The sequence below is a fragment of the Podarcis liolepis genome (assembly GCF_965112155.1).
Source record: "Podarcis liolepis genome assembly, chromosome: 4".
In the NCBI taxonomy this organism is placed as follows: Eukaryota; Metazoa; Chordata; class Lepidosauria; order Squamata; family Lacertidae; genus Podarcis; species Podarcis liolepis.
In genome coordinates this window covers 3,533,103-3,551,982 of record NC_139558.1, presented here as the reverse complement: position 1 = coordinate 3,551,982, position 18,880 = coordinate 3,533,103, and the positions used below count along the sequence as shown (strand labels likewise).

The 18,880-nt window shown below is 41.3% G+C and overlaps 1 long non-coding RNA gene across 1 annotated transcript in view; it reads left to right on the top strand.

Moving 5' to 3' along the window:
- The window catches only part of LOC310706086, a 1,025,148-nt gene that overhangs the window by 927,126 nt on the left and 79,142 nt on the right, over positions 1-18,880 (top strand). The gene's annotated exons all lie outside the window — the stretch shown is intronic.

The window sequence follows — 18,880 nt, the reverse complement described above, 5'->3', positions numbered from 1 at the left end:
AAAGGATCCCACTTCAAAGTCTGTCCAAAGCTCTTTGGAGACTTGGGAGAGTCTTGAGACTTGGGGGAGGGGGAGTTGCACAAGTCATCTTCAACCAAGATATGGCCAATTGGGCACACACTCAAACATATAGTTTTTGTGTTCAGGATTGGCTTGGCAGGTCAGAAAGAGGTGTCAAAGCCTCTGTCCACATAGCTTTCAGGTTTTTGCTGCAGATTGACTGTTACAAAGTTGTGACCTTAGTTACGGTAACTCAATTTCATTGTCTTTATTTCTGGTTGTGGATGCAAATAATAAACATGTGTTTTCACAAGGAATAATGAACAACCCTCAAAGACATGTTGATGAAAAGTAATCACAAGTGAACAGTTTTAGCTCATTCCTAGTTGGCCTTATCATTTGTTCTGTGCGTTTGTTGTTAGGCCAAGAAGCTACTTGCTCTGAGATGAAGTCATGATTCTCATGTCTGAAGATGTGGCGTGTGCTAAGGTGATACACATTTTGTAAATTAAACCCCACAAAGCCTGCAACGTCTTTGTTAGTATATCCTTTAAAGTGCCTTTTGTTTGTTGGCTGCATGGAGATCAGCATTTAAGTTGATTTGTAATGATATTTTCTGCACTTACACAATGCAAATCCTTTTCATTATGCACTGCTGGGGAGAAATGTTTGACAACAGAACTGTCCTTGATCTTGCTTTGGAATGCTATATCTGTATTTATTCCATTGTTCTGGGCTTATTGCAAAAATTTAACACAATTTCATTTAGTGCATCTAGTACAAATTCCTTATAGACTCACTTCCTTACAGACAGCTATTTTTATTAACAATGGTACTACTGTACATAGGTTCCAAGTCATATCAATATAGATACAGTCTAGCTATATTTATTTGTAGACTATATTTCCTGCCTTTTTGTTTTTTATCAGACACAAGAGGGCAGGGCAGCTAAGATAACTGCTATTCTGTGATGCTCCTTTGCTCTGAACAAAGGCCATGATCCAGGCAAAGTAAACCACTGTTTAGTTCCATTGATTTCAATAAGAAAGTTCTGTATGCACTTAAATCTTTCCTGTCCAAAACACTGAAACTTAAATGTGCTTGTCTTGCCTGAATCATCCCCTTACACTCTGCAGTGGGATGTTTCAAAAGCTGGTGACAAAAAGAGTGTTTCTATCTCATTGGGGACACGGGTGGCGCTGTGGGTTAAACCACTGAGCCTAGGGCTTGCCGATCAGAAGGTCGGCGGTTCAAATCCCCACGACGGGGTGAGCTCCCATTGCTCGGTCCCTGCTCCTGCCAACCTAGCAGTTTGAAAGCACGTCAAAGTGCAAGTAGATAAATAGGTACCCCTCTGGCGGGAAGGTAAACGGTGTTTCCATGCGCTGCTCTGGTTCGCCAGAAGCGGCTTAGTCATTCTGGCCACATGACCCGGAAGCTGTACGCCGGCTTCCTCGGCCAGTAAAGCAAGATGAGCGCCGCAACCTCAGAGTCGGTCACGACTGGACCTAACGGTCAGGGGTCCCTTTACCTTTACCTTTTATCTCATTTCTTTATTTTATTTTTCATGGGTTATCTATAACATGTTCTCTGAGTGACAAATGCATTAAAATTATTTAAAGCAAAAATAATAAAACTACAGTATACTAAAAATCAAGGAAGTAAGAACCAGCACAATACTACAATTGATGAGGTGTTAGGGGAGGGGTGGTACCTCTGGTGGGGGACAATTTGTACTCCTTCTGGGGTAGTTTGCCCACCTTTGGTTCCCACCCTGCACTCAACTCTCACCTGTGGCTCCTAGAAGCATGTGACAGCAGCCACACTCTTTGCGGCTTATAGAAGGCAGGGGGAGGCAATGGGGGTGGAGTGGGGTGGCTGGCACTGTGCCTCAGCCCCTCTCCACTCATTCCTGGCAGGCCACAGTGAGGTCAGGTGCCCCCACCCCTCCTTACTAGCTGTTCCTGTCTACCATAGCTATTGAAGCCCTTGGAAAAACCTAAAGCCCAGTTCTGCTGGCATCTATGGTGCATGCCAGGTGCTGGAGTGGGGAGAGAGCTCCCTCCCTCTGACGTCTTGCCATTAGACCAGCAATTAAGTGAAGAGGGCTGTCAAGGGCTGCTGGCCACCATGGCTGTGCTCTGCCTCTGCAGTTGGGGGAGGCAATGCTTCCAAATACCAGTTGTGAAAACCAGAGGAGGGGGCTCAAATGTTGCTCACGAGTTTCCCACAGACATCTGGTTGGCCGCTCTGAGAGTGTGAGAGTGTTGGACGAGAGGGGCCATGGGCCTGATCCCGCAGGCTCATTGTACGCTGTTGAGTGTGGTAGGAGGCAAGGGGTCTAAGGGTGAGGACGATGAAAGAGTTGAATGTCTCTGCATTGTATTAAAATCCTAACCAGAGAAGAATTTGAGAGTTAAAATGTTATTACAATCCACTGAGATTCGTATTTCCAAGCCAGGAAATCTGAATCTCAGAGGCATCTCTCTTCTTACACATTTCCAATATTCATTCTGAATGGTGTGCCACAACTATCAGAAGTTTAGGAAGCACTGCTTTAGAGGTCTAGTGCACATTTATTAATCAAAGCCGATATTTGAAATGTGTTTTATATCCTGTGGAAATTAGACCCATTATTTGAAGCAATTATCACTTCCCTGGATTGACAGCCTGAGCGCCAACTCCAAGTGATAAGAATGTTTTGGATTTTATTACAATAACAAAAGTGCTAGTCTCTCTCTCCCCCCCCCCCCCCGCTCCCCTGTCCTTTTCTTTTCTGTCTTCAATCTTGAGTATCTCCATAAAGCTCCAGGGTCAGAAGGCTTGAAATGCTCAGTAATTTCAGTGTTCTCTGTTTCGCCATTGCAACTATCAGCTATCTCAGCAAGAAGCCCATAATAAGAAGCAAATGCAGGATTCTTTGTGTAGATTAATGGGAGCGAGACCAAATATAAATTCTAAAAAGCCAAATAAGCTTGGAGTAGACATAAAGAATGAAGATCGATGTTTACAGGTCCCTGACACTTACTGCAGTTAAAAAAAGTATAAATGGCTTTCTTTTGTATTTTATTTTATTCATAAAGCCACCATTGATCTAATAAATTATTATTATGTTTAACATGTATTTAATTAACTCCTCTAAAAAGTGACAAGTCACATTTTGTTAAAACTTCTTTCATATTCTTTTGCACAATTATCTAAAAATTATAAATCATTTTTATTAGTTAATACTCAAAATCTCATGCATATCCAATATAATTATTAACACCAATCCATTTACCGGTTCATTTAACTCTGGCTATGCACAATTATGTGTGACATTTTAAAAAAAGAAGAAGCTCCATTTTCATAATGATACCATCATTATTTGTCTCAAGATCAACAAAAGATTTATTCTTTTTAATTCTATTGCTTATCTTTCCAATGTCTAGCTTGTAAGGATAAGAGAAGCCAGATGGTAATGGGAAATATAGCTTTGGCAGGCTATATAATTGCCACTCGTAAATTGTTTTTGGTTTCAGATGTTCCCTGTATTACAAAGGGGTGACAAAAGAAAACCGTCCAAGGGAAGAAAATAAAAAGGAAGCACTTCTTTAAAGGTAACAAATTTGATCTCTTGAGGCTTCAAGTAACAAGGCTGCATTTGCAGTGCAGTGCTTGATCCAGGATCAAGTGTTCTCAAAACAACAATAGAGACCAGGATGGAGGCATGCCTAAAGGCTAGTTTGTTCCCAGCGGGATTCTTGACTTTCCCCCTCTTTCAACAGCAAACCTGAATGCCATATCACAAAGTGCTTTTGAAACTCCCCCTCACTTCCCAAAGCTGTTTGTCATGTGGCACCTGGGAGAAGGACTGCTGTTAACAAGACAAGAGTGCTTTTGGGGTTTGGAACTAGACCACCAGCACACAACCCATGTCTGAGTTGCTTCCCCATGCTGGGATCCCAGAAAACTGCAATAACTAGCAAGCTGAGTAAGGAGACGACATGGTGACTTTGACTGGGTAGCTTGTTCCTGCCAAATTGCCGTCTTTGTTGGACCGTTGCCATATGTATTTGCGTGGCGAGTTCCCGCCCCCCACCAAGGATAAATAAATACATGAGACACCATAATTTAAGGTTAAATGGGCAAATTAGGCCACAACTTTATTGAATTCAGGAATGAGAGGCATTGGCTTAGGCATTGGTCCTATCGACTATCCGGCTCCAGCCCATTGGCTGGAGACACGGGAAGGGTTAACACCATAGAGTGTCTCCTGCTGAGGCACGTCAACTAGGAGCTCCCCCGGGTCACCGCTCGGGGGCGTGCCTTTGGCCCACACCTCCATAGGCTTTGGACAGGGCCACGTCCCCCGGAGTCCTTTAAGGGACCACCCTTCGCTCACTGGGGGGAGGTGATGGCGTTCCTCCCCCCCTCACATCCTCTTAACCCCTTCTTACCAATGCCTAACCGCCAATGCCGAGGAGTTGTGACGAGTAGCTACGAGGAGGGCGAAAAACCAAAAGGCTGCAAATTGCCGATTGGGGAAAAACTCCTACCATGCCCCTTGTGGCGACAGACCGAAGTCCATAGCAAAGTCAGAAACCTACCTAAAGGGAGGGAGGGTGGCAAAACGTGGGGGCTAGCCAGCAAGAGAGGATGAGCCTGGCCGCGCCGGCCCTAAATAGGGCAGGCCCCACCCCCCAGCCACCCGATTGGCTGGCTGTGGGGAACAACACGGCCAGGATTCCCCTGCTCTCGTGGGGGCTGAAACCAGCCCCCGCTCATGTGGGGTGGGCGTGAAGCCCGCAACCCCACCTCCTGCTCAGGTTCGGAAGTGGCTTTATTAGGAGTTTTAAAAAATAAAACAGTTACACAGATGTTGATAAAATACTTCTTTTAAAACTGAACTCAGTTAGATTTCCTTCCAGATACATACTTCTATGAAGGTCTTGTCTTGAATCCATCCATTGAATCTTGCCATGAATTTTGCTTATATACTAGATTCGTGTTCCCTCCCCCCCCCCACTGAAATCGGAAATGGTGCCCCCCCGCAGAGAAGACAGGCGGGGGAAGTGCCCTATATGAGATCAAAATTGGTGTCCCCCACTTCCCGCCTTCTGTTCAGCTCAACTCACTATGTCATAGTTGTGATGCCCTGTGGCCCCCCTGGACTAGGTGTCCAGTGTTGTGGAACCAGATGTGCTGCCCCAAATCCACCTCTGAGCCAGGCATTACTAACACTCTTTGCAGGGGTCAGAATTCAAGCCTCTGAAAGTGTCTGTAGTTAGCTATATTGACCTTAAAAATGAAGGGCCAAACAAGACTTACACAATTCCTTTCCCACAGTGTTCTTGGTGCACTTTTCATACATTATCTGAATAATCCATGTATGGAATCTGCAAGGCAGAACACTTCTCATGCTCATTTATTCTTACAGGTCAACACATGCCAGATACCTATGCAGATATCTGTTTCTGTACGTGGCCTCAGATGACACTGAAGGACAGCTGCCAGCCGTGTAGGGAATAATGGGCTAGATAGACCAGTGGTCTGACTTCCGGTGTTCCCATGAGCACCTTGGAGGAGGTTTCTCACGAAGGCTGGGCCAAAACTCACCTCGCCCAGTTTCCCAAAAATATTTTCCCTCTGCAAAACCAGATTTTTGTTTGTTTCTGATAAGGTTACAGCTTACCTCTTTTTTTTAAAAAAGATATTTATTAAAGTTTCCAATTTTTTTACAAACAAAAAGAAAAAAGCAAACATAAAAAAAGTTAAAAACACATAAATTTCACAACTTATTTTCTCATAACATATTTCCCTGACCTCCTCATACCTCCCCTTCTTGTATATCCAGTTCAAATTATTTGTGCAGCAAATCCTTATCTCAAAGCATTACAGCTTAAAAGAAAGAAAAAAACAAGAAAACACCTTATTTTCTCTCCAACATCTTAGGTTATTATAACCTTAAATTCTTACTTATAAAAAGAAAACAATTTTATCATATTCCTTTATACCATTACAGCTAGAAACCACTTAATTTCAACCCAACATCATTCAGCATTCCTTTATTTTACAGTATTTTTGTAAATAGTCCTTGAATTTTTTCCAATCTTCTTCTGCTGACTCTTCTCCCTGGTCACGGATTCTGCCAGTCATTTCTGCCAGTCCCATACAGTCAATCAGCTTCATCTGCCATTCTTCCAAAGTGGGCAAGTCTTGCATCTTCCAATACTTTGCAATAAGTATTCTTGCTGCTGTTGTAGCATACATAAAGAAAGTTCTATCCTTTTTTTAACACCAACTGGTCAACCATGCCCAAGAGAAAAGCCTCTGGTTTCTTCGAGAAGGTATATTTAAATACCTTTTTCAATTCATTATAAATCATTTCCCAAAAAGCCTTAATCTTAGGGCACGTCCACCAAAGGTGGAAAAATGTACCTTCATTTTCTTTACATTTCCAACATTTGTTATCGGGCAAATGATAAATTTTTGCAAGCTTGACTGGGGTCATGTACCACCTGTATATCATTTTCATAATATTTTCTCTTAAGGCATTGCATGCCGTGAATTTCATCCCGTTGGTCCACAACTGTTCCCAGTCAGCAAACATAATATTATGTCCAACATCTTGTGCCCATTTAATCATGACAGATTTAACCGTCTCATCCTGAGTGTTCCATTTCAACAGCAAGTTATACATTTTTGACAAAATCTTGGTTTTGGGTTCTAACAGTTCTGTTTCCAATTTAGATTTTTCCACCTGGAAGCCAACTTTCTTATCCAAATTGTATGCCTCCATTATCTGATAATAATGAAGCCAATCTCTCACTTTATTTTTTAATTTCTCGAAACTCTGCAATTTCAATTTGTCTCCTTCTTGTTCCAAAATTTCCCAATATTTCGGCCATTTGGCCTCCATATTGAGCCTTTTCAAAGCTTTCGCTTCCATCGGTGACAACCACCTTGGGGTTTTATTTTCCAATAAATCCTTGTATCTTATCCAAACATTAAACAATGCTTTCCTAACAATATAGTTTACCTCATTTAACCTTACAGGATAGGTGACTGAGCGTGTTCCATTCTCCCATTTGCTTTTTAACAGCTCACAACTGGGGAAAGCTTTCACCACAGCTTCCTCCTAGCTGCATATCCAGGAATGCCTTGGGAGGGACATGACATGAAAGCATTGCTGAAAGGGTGGCCAGGAGAAAGCTGTTGAGAGAGCCTTATCCCAACGTGAGCAGTGCAGAACTTTAAAAACATTTTAAAAGCAAGGAAAACTTGGGAAACCCGTGACTGCATTGAAAGTTTAAGTAAGATAAATAGTACCCCGCTGCCTAAAACTTCGTAACAATTTCCCCTGAGCTTTCAGGAGGGTTTCATTTCAGCCTCATCCACTCAACAATTGTGTTTTTTGTTTTTGTTTTAAGGAAAAAAAGATTCTATTTCTCAGAGAAATAGAATATCTTGTCTTTCTCTGCAAGATACAGACTTTTTCATCATGGAGGAGATGTGGTCTTCTGCAGGGACCCTCTCCCAAGGGTGCTGGAGATATAAACTGCTAAATTTCAGACCCGGTGCAGATGTTGTTTGAATGGGCAAAAACAACTGCTCAAATGAATGGTTCACTCATTTATTACATTCATAAGTGGCACCACTGTTAAAACACTTTTCATTCAAGCACCTCCTGTACTATATTCCCAAGTACATTCCATTCCATTGTATAATGTTTAGATCCAATTTATTTTTAAAAAATTACTACCATATATCATTTCCCCCCTCTGACTTCAAGAATAAATGTGTACTAAGTTGGGCATGTACACTACAGGCAGCGAAAGAGAAGAAGGGGAAAGTTGTTTCCCTGTAGGCACAAAAGCTACTTCAGCTTTTAAGAACAGTCTTGAATTCAAATGCCAGGGAGGTGGTGTTTTTAAAGTATAATTCTGTAGTGTTTGGATTCTGAGGAGAAGTCTGAGTACTGTGAGTCCCAAAATGTCAGCACACAGGCTTAAATAGATGACTTCGATTTTGTATTACTGACTGCAGGTACAGTAGTAAATCCTTCTTTACCTCCAGGGGGCCAGAATGGTCTCACTGGAGAATGGTCTCACAAGGATGTGAAGCCATGACTAATTCTCTCCATCTCTTTCCTTCTCTTTATGGGTGCATAGATAAAGTATTGCACAGCTACCATTAATGCCTTGATCTCAGATCACTGTTTACAGTGGAGGATCTTGAGTCACTATGTTTATGATGGAAGCTGGTGAACCTTAGGATTTAGGTTGGGTTTACAATGAACACCTGTGGCAGCACTCAGCACCAGCAGTGATAGCACAGAGCAGTCAGCAATATGGCACATCCATTTCAAAATCGTCAAACGTCCCCACAAATCCTGCTATTGTGAAAGCACTTTAGTGAGCCTTCAAGATAATACAAATCTCTTCTGTGATGGTGGGTGTTCATGTCCCATGTGCCAGCTCACACAATTTCTTCTTTCATAAAATCGCCTCTGGGTCACCAGCCTCTTGGGGGCATCAGACACTCTCAAATATGATCCCATGATGGAAGTTGCAGACAGATCATACAATACAGGGCAGGCACTAATGTTTGTCCTAGCATGGTTAAGAGGAAATAATCTGTTAATTCCCAGGTGGATAAATGTTTTGAAAGGTTTGAGTGTGTTGAAAGCAATTTGGCCTTTGGACTGATCTACCAGACTCCTTTGTAAAGTCTACCTTTGAGTGGGACAACTCCTATAATTTATGGGCTTCTTGAACCAGCCCTGACCACTAGTATTCTCATTCAATGCTTCCCCCAAGTGTTAGAAGCATAGGGTAGGATTCACCTAACACAGCCTTCCAGCAGAAGGTCTGCATGAGAACACCCACTTTTGCAATGGGGATTTCACCCTCCTTTCCCAGTGTGCTTCCTGCACATTAGCCTGGGGGCAGGGTGTCATGAAAACATCCAGAATAGCATGCTGGGAGAGGAAAGGGTGGGTTGTTCCATTTGGCAAACTGCAATGCTTGTACAGACGAACATTCAGAAGAGCATGATGTTGAATATCGGACCTTTCCTCCAGTCCAACATGGCTTTTAGGTTCTTAAAGCACACTTTCAGTTGTACTCCCTGTCTCCTAAACCATTCTGTCTTTCTTTTTACTAAAGATTAGCTAAACATCTTAATTAATTCTAGCTAAACAGTTATCACTTAGCAAAAGCTCCTGACCAGGTTACATTATTACTTAATGAGGAAATTACTCTAAAGCTGTTAACAGCGCTACAGAGCTCCCCATGGGGTAAGCTGTGAATTTCTCCTCACAAGAAGATTCAGAGAAGCCAGATGGGCCTTTCAGGGGGAAATGCTTCCAGACCTTAGCCTGGCAGCAGCATCAGGGCTTGTCTACTCTGAAAGGGTGTGTGAGTGTGTGAGTGTGTATGAGAGAACGAAGGGAAGTGTGAAAGAGAGCTTCTTTAAATTTATAATTTGAGAATAATCAAATAGCAGGATAAAGATATGTTAATTGAGGTGCTCTTTGGAGCATATAGCTGTGAAAACTTTATTATGGAAATAAATCAGTGAGAAAAAGTCAGAACGAAACTAGAGCTGTGTGTCTTCCCTGAGCCTGTTTGAAAAGATTTTTAAACAATGGATGGCAAACCCATGCTCAAAGAATAACAGAATTTTTTCACATTGCTGTTGTTCCATGACTGGGCTGGGCATTGCCTAACATGCTAATAAAGTTCCAGTTTCTAAAAAAACACCCCCCCAAACCCAAATAATATTATATCCTGTCACTGGATTCCTGCACTATCTGTGACACCCTCCTCTCCAGGCAAATGGAAATTCACATGCATGAAATAGTAATTTAGTTTAATATTATGATGAGAGAATAGTATTGCTTTGTCTACTCCACTATGACTCACAAAACTCTTCTTCCATTTCACAGATGGAGAACAGTAAGTAATATTCCCAATATTTTAATGTTGGAATTGAGTCATCGCATGTACAACACTGACTTTTTTGCCAAAATGATGAATTGCTCAATCACAGCAGGTGCTAAATACAGAGAGACAATTGTGCAAATTTCTAAAAAGGAGGGCTGCAATTTTATTAGCCTATTGAAATTTGTGTGAGAAAATATTAACAGACATGTTTGTGAATGAATAATAATAATAATAATAATAATAATAATAATAATAATAATAATAATAATAATTTATTTATTTATACCCCACCCATCTGGCTGCGTTTCCCCAGCCATTCTGGGCGGCTCCAACAGAATATTAAAACACGATAAAACATCAAACATTAAAAGCTTGCTGGGTTAGTTGAATCCAGTTCTTCTTACTTCTCATTTGCCCAAATTGTAAGTATTCTGTTCACATATAGCTAGATGACACTCACATCTTCCAAAAGATTGTGAAGCAGCTTCATGTATTTCTTAATTGCAGATGAGATATTCAAGCACGTATCTCTTCAAGATGTCTTTAGCTGAACATGTTAAGTTGATTTGCTATTGATTAGCTCTTTCCTGAATATATTCTAAAATGTTGTAACTGGTGGCAGTCTTTCCATACCATCCAGTGACAGCCGTTACCTTGGCTTGTGTTTAGCTTTCCACTGAAAGCTGAATTTTCCAGCCTTACCATGTCTAGTATTGTGATCTATAGACTTATTTGGTGCAGCAAATTTTATGTCTTGTGGGGAATTTCTTGCTAGTGGGCTTGACGTTATACTTCATTTATTCCAGAGCAGAGCTGAAGCTACTTACACTTATTTATTTATTTACTTCCCTTTCTGCTGCTATTATTATTATTATTATTATTATTATTATTATTATTATTATTAGATTTTAGATTTTAGATTTCTTCCCCACCCTTCACAATAAGGTCCCAGGGTAGGTTTCCACAGTGAAAAAATACAGTATTGAAATCAGCTAAAACAAATTGAATTCAAAGAAATAGGGTGCATGCTAAAAATATGTATCTCATGTGTCACAGCCCAGAGTGAGGAGCTGCATCATCAGCATATAGTTAAAGTTATATAATGAAGATGCCAGATGCACTTCTGTGAAGGAAGCATTTCACAATTCAGAGGCTGCCACAGAGAATGCCTTTTTCAACAATGCCATCCCCCAAACAACCAAGGATGATGGAATGGCAGTCTTAATATGCAAGAGCAATTTCCCAGTACTCCTTGTAAAACTGTTCACATAGACAACAATCCTAAACCCACTTCCCTGAAAGTAGGGATGGGATAATTCCTAGTTCGCACTTTATGAAACAATACAAGACCTGAAACACATCTCTCCAGAAAAGTCACACTTTTCTGAATTTTGCAGTGTGATTTTGCTGTTCATTGACATCTGTCTGTCTTGGGAGACAATGGAAGAGCGTGCTATCAGGAGTAAAGTCAAACCATTAGAGAGCTACGGTGCCTGCTGTGACAGAGACTGATATGGGAGAGACATGTTTTGTTGAAGGTGGTGCAGATGAAGGCATCCTGTTGTGCTGCTGCAGATGCACCGTGCTCCTCTGGTCACTAAAAATAAAGGTATGTTAGGCAAAATAGAATGCAAAAAAATGTGTAATTAGCAGGAAATTGCACTAAAATGCTGCTGAATTTTTAAAAATTGCAGACTGATGTGGAACTGGAAAAATAAGAAACAGAGAAAAACCAAAATTGGCAGATTCACCCAGTTCTATCTGAGAATAAGTGTCACTGAAGTCAGCTGGACTTCTGAGTAAATTTATATACAGCTGCAATTGTTTGTCATTTGCCCTTGCCTTTATCCCACAGTCAAATCAATTATACATTATTGGGATATCATCACATTTGCTGCATTATCCAGGACTGTTTGGAGTAATTGTGCAACTAGCTGCTGTGACTTCAGTGCCATATTGCCGTTTGCATTATGTAACCAATCAGATTTAGCCACATAATGATGCCAAGAGAGAGACAGCCCTAGACTGAGTCACTTGCATAATTCCAGCCAGCGATTGGATTGGCATTCAAATGCTGTGCAGCATGTGATGACATCAATGAGGGCAGGAAGGTTCAATAAAGCAGAGAAAGAGAGAGCAATGGGAATGGAGAGGTGAACATTGCTTTAAAAATGCTGAAAAATAATTGGAAATTGGTATTTTATGATGCTAAAGTACAGTGAACATTTCAGGATAGGCCCTAATATGCACACATATCCTTTTGGCATTACTGCCTCTCTGTGAGGCTGAAAATTATAACCAGCTCTCTGGCTTTTGGAGTCTTTTAAATATTTATTGTATCTGCGTTTAAATTAGTTGTTCACAGTGCCTAGGGGTGCTCACAGGAAGGCCACTTTATAAATGTAAATTGGATTGATTGATAGACTATGCGGAAAGCTTGCAAAAAGTATTGTTTCCCATTGAAAGAGGAAACTCATGGAAAGATGGTGCATTCTGAGTCTCATATGAATGTAAAATGTCCTTAGCAGGAGGCAAAATCAGCTTGCACATGCACACTAGTCTGGCTGGCTGTGCAGTGACTGTTAAATTCACATAGATAAGTTGGCTTATGAGATGGCCTGTATGAAAACAATAGTGTTAAAAACCACTGTGTCCATTAATTATTGAGAGAAGCTGCTTAGCATAGGATCCTTTTGAACCCTCTGCCTTTCTGACAATAGCCTCTTGTTCTAATGAGAGATGACTGAATAATCCTGACTGGATAACTTTAATGGTGCATTAAACGAAGAAAGAAATAAAATCCAGGAAGTCACTGAAGCTTACCCACATACAAATCCCATACAATAAAAATGCTATACAGTTTCTACAGAAGTCAAAGAGTCATTGGCAGTGGCAAATAGAGCAGATGATCAGCAAGGAATTCAATGGAATAATCAGTAAATTCCCCAATAGTGAATGAGTGACGGAGAGCATGCCTATCTGTAGTGGAGACAATGAAAATATACATTCATAAGAGAAAACGATGGGAAGTAATCGAAAGGGATTCTTATAAAACCACAACAATTACAACATCCTCTTTCTTCTCCACATTTCTGGTGCTTGTTCAGTGGCGATGTGATATCCCAAGACTCATTCTGTGAAGAGTGTCAATCCATCATTGTTTAGGGATTTGCTGGCAAGACTGGAGAATGCCATGTTTTTGAATTGTGCTAAAAAGGAGGGGTGGCATGTGCTTTCTTCAGTGCTTTTTTTTAAAAAAATGTATGTATAACTACTTCTGTTGTTGATATTAAGAGGGATGGCATTGTATATTAATCATTTTATATTTCCAGACACAATTTATATCCAAGGCTGTGTTTTATTTTTGGCTTTTTATTAACTGTATTTCCTCAATGTGAGCAAAATATTGCAATGTATATTATAGCAGTTGCTGGGGAGGAAGTTGTCTGCCTTTCAGTCAGCTGTAATCTATTGTTTTATCTGTTGCCATTGGTTTATCTAAATACACTCAATAATTGGGTCTAGGCTATATTTGTAATAAGGAGGAGGAGTTTTGAATGGTACGGTTGGTGCTGCATGCCCAGTATGAGAGGCAGTGTGGTGTAGTGCTTGGAGTCTTGGACCTAGAACCTGGGAGACCAGGGTTCAAATCTGCACTCGGCCATGAAACTCACTGGCTGAACTTGGGTAGTCAGTCAGCCTGCTTAGCCTACCTCACAGTGAGATTTAAATGGAAGGGGCAGGGCTGAGAACTCTGCCCACCACCTCAAGCTCTTTGGAGGAAATGTGGGATAGAATAATAATAATAAATACATATTTTATATCATGAATAAGACAGGACACTCACTTATTAAATATTCTAAGGTTCCTGATTTATTGTTGTATTTTCTTCACAGGTCTTAGTCACCTTTATTCACACATTACTCATGTGTAAATAGAATATGTAGAGCTAGGAATGGGGCCATGCTTTTAGCCTTGTCCCATGACTCTTTGTTTTCATCTATTATGGGTTGTATTATTGGCTACCGCAATGCACTCTACGTGGGGCTACCTTTGAAGGTGACTTGAAAACAACAACTAGCCCAAAATGTGGCAGCTAGACTGGTGACTGGGAGTGGCTGCCGGGACCATATAACACCGGTCCTGAAAGATCTTCATCGGCTCCCAGTGTTTCCGAGCACAATTCAAAGTGTTGGTGCTGACCTTTTAAGCCCTAAACGGCCTTGGCCCAGTAGACCTGAAGGAGTGTCTCCACCTCCATCGTTCAGCCCGGACACTGAGGTCCAGCTCCAAGGGCCTTCTAGCGGTTCCCTCATTGAGAGAAGTGAGGTTGCAGGGAACCAGGCAGAGGGCCTTCTCGGTAGTGGCACATGTTCGATGTTTTATTATGCTTTTATATTTGTTAGAAGCAGCCCAGAGTGGCTGGGTCAACCTAGTCAGATGGGCAGGGTACAAATATGTTGTTGTTGTTGTTGTTGTTGTTGTTGTATGGGGTTAAGTGAAAGAAGAACACATGACATCGGAAACAGTTATAAAGCGGAGTCCTGCTCCTGATGCCACACAGTGTGAATAATACAGTATTGAATAGCAGTAATACTGAAGGTATTGCTTTTGAGCCATTTTGCTGAAGAGGCTGCATTAATAATAATAATAATAATAATAATAATAATAATAATAATAATAAATATTTGGTGTTTCCCATGCAGGAATTTTGATTTTCATGTTCCAGTTCTTTCTTTCCAGTTTTAATGCTATGTCGACTGGAAAGATTCATCACTCAGGTAAGAGGAGTGAAGTTTTGAGGAGCCTTGACCACTGCTTTTCAGGGAGTCCCGTATAGTCGTAGTTATATTTATTATACTTATTTATATCCTATCCTTTTCCCTGGCAGGGACTCATATAACAATTCTCACCATCAAGGTTGAGGAACATTTGGAACATTGAGTTGTACAAGACTGACACAAAAAGTTTAATGACTCTTCCGCTCTCTCCAGAGTTGTTAGAGAAGATCTAACTCTATGAATAAACTTGGCTGGGCTTTTTGCTGTGACTGATCCCCAGGTACTTGTAACAATTACAACTGAATGTAGGTACTGTATATCCCAACGTTTACCAGATGTTCTTGTTATAGAGGATCTTCGCTTTTCTTTTTAATTATGGAAAGAGCTGCACATTTTTCAAGACATGCTTACATTTTTACTGAAAATGTATTTGTGGTTGTTAGAGGCTGTTGAGTCCAGTAAATAAAAAATGTTGTTTGTGTGTAGTATTTTTACTGTCATTGGATTCATGGAATCCTCCTCTTGATGCCCGTCTTGATTTGATTTCATGTCCAGTTTCATATTTTGCTATTTCTACCAGTGCTACAATAATAAGATCCATTTGGTACATGAAGTAGCCAAGAATGTGGCAAGGGATCAAAGACTGTCTTGCAATCAATATTATGTTAACAAAAGATTGCATTTCTCCATGATTGCATTGTTCATGATTACAGGATCAATAGTAAATTGATCTGGACAACAGTATAATTCTGTTCCTGGTGATCCAGTTATTGTTTATTCTCTGGACAATAATTTAAGTTTGAATTTTGAATATCGTTGGCAATCAGATGAAAGTTTTTTGGCCTAAAGGGACTGCTAGGTAAACTGAACATATCTGACCAGTACAGAGAAATATAATCTTTCTTAGTCCCTGAAAAAAGTGGGTGAAATATAAATTTCTTTGTGTTTCCACCAATAATTCTGTATTTTATGTTTCCATCGCTTTTTAAAAATTGGGTCTTTTTGACGGCTGTATCTACTAACTTATTTGCTTATATCTTCATTTCCATATCACTGCTGCCATACTTTTAGCAGCTATTTTAGGAAACCATTCGGTGTTTTCATTGGGAGGCATCTGATCCAAAGCACATCTCCCATCAGTACGTTTCCTCTACTCCTTTTTGTGGCATGTTTAGTGGCATATTTGCCTTGTTTTCCAAATTTCTGTGGGACTGATTTTAATTAATTTCAGTTGTTTGTTATTTAGATTTTAGACTCCTATTGTACCAAGAAATATGGGCTCCTTAGGCAGTCCAGTTTCTGCTTATGAATATCCAGATGTTTTCTTTTACTTGAGTCAATATCAAATATTTTCATTCTAGAGTTAATTAAAATGGTTTGTCTGAATGTACATTGTATTTTATAAAGGGAAGAAAGGAGCATGTAGGTCCCTGCTGCCAGGAGCTTAAACACTAAAAGTTGACTGTGTTTGAGTCAGCACAAGGAGTGAAGGGGTTGGAACAGTCATGCAATGAACTGGATTGGCCTAAGAAACTTTTCCACCTGAGCTGGAGCAGCAAATGGCGTCCACACTCCAGTCAAGGTGCATAGTGTCTGAGGACAGTCAAGTTGTTTTGTCACTGACGCAGAAAAAACTCACAACTCCCTCTCACCCTCATGGCATCCAAAGTCTGTGGCCCGAGGAGGCAGCCTCACTCTCCTTAACAGTCTAGGACCAGCTCTGTGGGTGAACAGGCACAAATTTAGGTGCAAGTAGTACACTTTCTGCCATCAAGGTTGTGTCATCTGCATATCAACAACCTCAGATATGCAGATGACACAACCTTGATGGCAGAAAGGAGGAGGAATTAAAGAACCTTTTAATGAAGTTGAAAGAGGAGAGTGCAAAATATGGTCTGAAGCTCAACATCAAAAAACCCCAAGATAATGGCCACAGGTCCCATCACCTCCTGGCAAATAGAAGGGGAAGAAATGGAGGCAGTGAGAGATTTTACTTTCTTGGGCTCCATGATAACTGCAGATGGTGACAGCAGTCATGAAATTAAAAGATGCCTGCTTCTTGGGAGAAAAGGAATGACAAACCTAGACAGCATCTTAAAAAGCAGAGACATCATCTTGCCAACAAAGGTCCATATCGTTAAAGCTATGGTTTTCCCAGTAATGATGTATGGAAGTAAGAACTGGACCATAAAGAAGGCTGATCGCCAAAGGAATTGAGGCTTTTGAATTCTGGTGCTGGAGGAGACTCTTGAGAGTCCCATGGACTGCAAGGAGATCAAACCTCTCCATTCTTAAGGAAATTAGCCCTGAGTGCTCACTGGAAGGACAGATTGTGAAGCTGAGGCTACAATACTTCGGCCACCTCATGAGAAGAGAAGACTCCCTGGAAAAGACCCTGATGCTGGGAAATATGGAGGGCACGAGGAGAAGGGGACGACAGAGGACAAGATGTTTGGACAGTGTTCTCGAAGCTACCAACATGAGTTTGACCAAGCTGCGGGAGGCAGTGGAAGACTGGAGTGCCTGGCGTGCTCTGGTCCATGGGGTCACGAAGATTCGGACATGACTAAATGACTAAACAAAGTAGACTGAAAGATGACCAGAGGAGGAGTGGGGGAATAAGACAGAAGTTTGATGAGAACAATGGAGTTGGGGGGGGGGAATTGAAAAACATTGAAAACTGAGATGGCACCATGTTGATATTTGAGATGGGATTTCTATGCACATGAAAGGAGAAAAATCAGAGCTATTAAAGTAAAAATGTAAGTGAACGTCTTAAGCAAGGAACTATGGATAGCTAGGGTCCTCACAGTGTGAGGTAGGCCTCTCCAAGTTTATCACAAAAGCTGTGAGCTTGCCCCTGATCCCTCCCTACTCTTCCTCAAAGTGTGCTTTAACAGAGACAGAAAATGGACTCTTTTCTCTGCCCTTTTCCCCACACATCAAGCACAGGAGGAAAGGATTTAATTCCATATCTGTTTTTGCAGGAATCACAAATTGCTTTTACTTCTGTAAACCACTTTGAAATTTCTTTTAATGTTAATAAAGGAAGCGGTGTACAACATAAAATTATCATAAAACAATATGAATTCAATAGGGAAAAAAGTATGGCTGTTTCATCTGGTAGAATTATTGAATTCATAGAATCATAGAGTTGGAACGGACCGTGCAGTGCAAGAAAACTTTGCTCAGTGTGTTGCTCAAACCCACAACCCTGAGATTAACAGTCTCATGCTCTACCAACTGGCTGGGTCACACTCCGGGAAAAGCATGTGTGAGGAAGGTTTTAGCAAGCATCTGAACATTATTATTCAGGGTGCTTGCTTGATATTAACAGGGAGGGAGGTGCACAGTATTGGTGCCACCACACTAAATGCCCTGTTCCCAGTAGTCACACAGCAGTCGTTGGGGGGCACTATTAAAAGTGCCTTTCACACCATGGTAGTGCTGGATAGAAATATTTGGGGTAAGGCACTCCTTCAGGTAACCTGGATCCAAAGTTTTTAGGGCTTTATATACTAACAATAGGGACGTGGGTGGCGCTGCGGGTTAAACCACAGAGCCTAGGACTTGCCGATCAGAAGGTCAGTGGTTCAAATCCCCATGATGGGGTGAGCTCCCGTTGCTCGGTCCCTTCTCCTGCCAACCTAGCAGTTCAAAAGCACGTCCAAGTGCAAGTAGATAAACAGGTACCGCTCCGGCAGGAAGCTAAATGGCGTTTCCGTGCGCTGCTCTGGTTCGCCACAAGCGGCTTAGTCCTGCTGGCCACATGACCTGGAAGCTGTACGCCGGCTCCCTCGGCCAATAAAGCAAGATGAGCGCCGCAACCCCAGAGTCGGCCACGACTGGGCCTAATGGTCAGGGGTCCCTTTACCTTTACATTAACAATAAAAAATTAAATTTAGCCCAGAAACTTACTGGCAGCCAGTGCAGGCCTTCCAGCAGAGGTGTTATATGATGTTGATGGCTCATTTCAGTCAACAGCCAAGCTGCGACATTCTGAACTAGCTACAACCTTTGGACCAATATTCAGGGTAGCTAAATATCCAGTCTCAAAATTATCATAGCTGTCAACGTTTCCATTTTTGAAAGGGAAATTTCCTTATTCCGAATAGGATTCCTCGCAAGAAAAGGGAAAAGTTGACAGCTATGAAAATTATGAATGCCTGG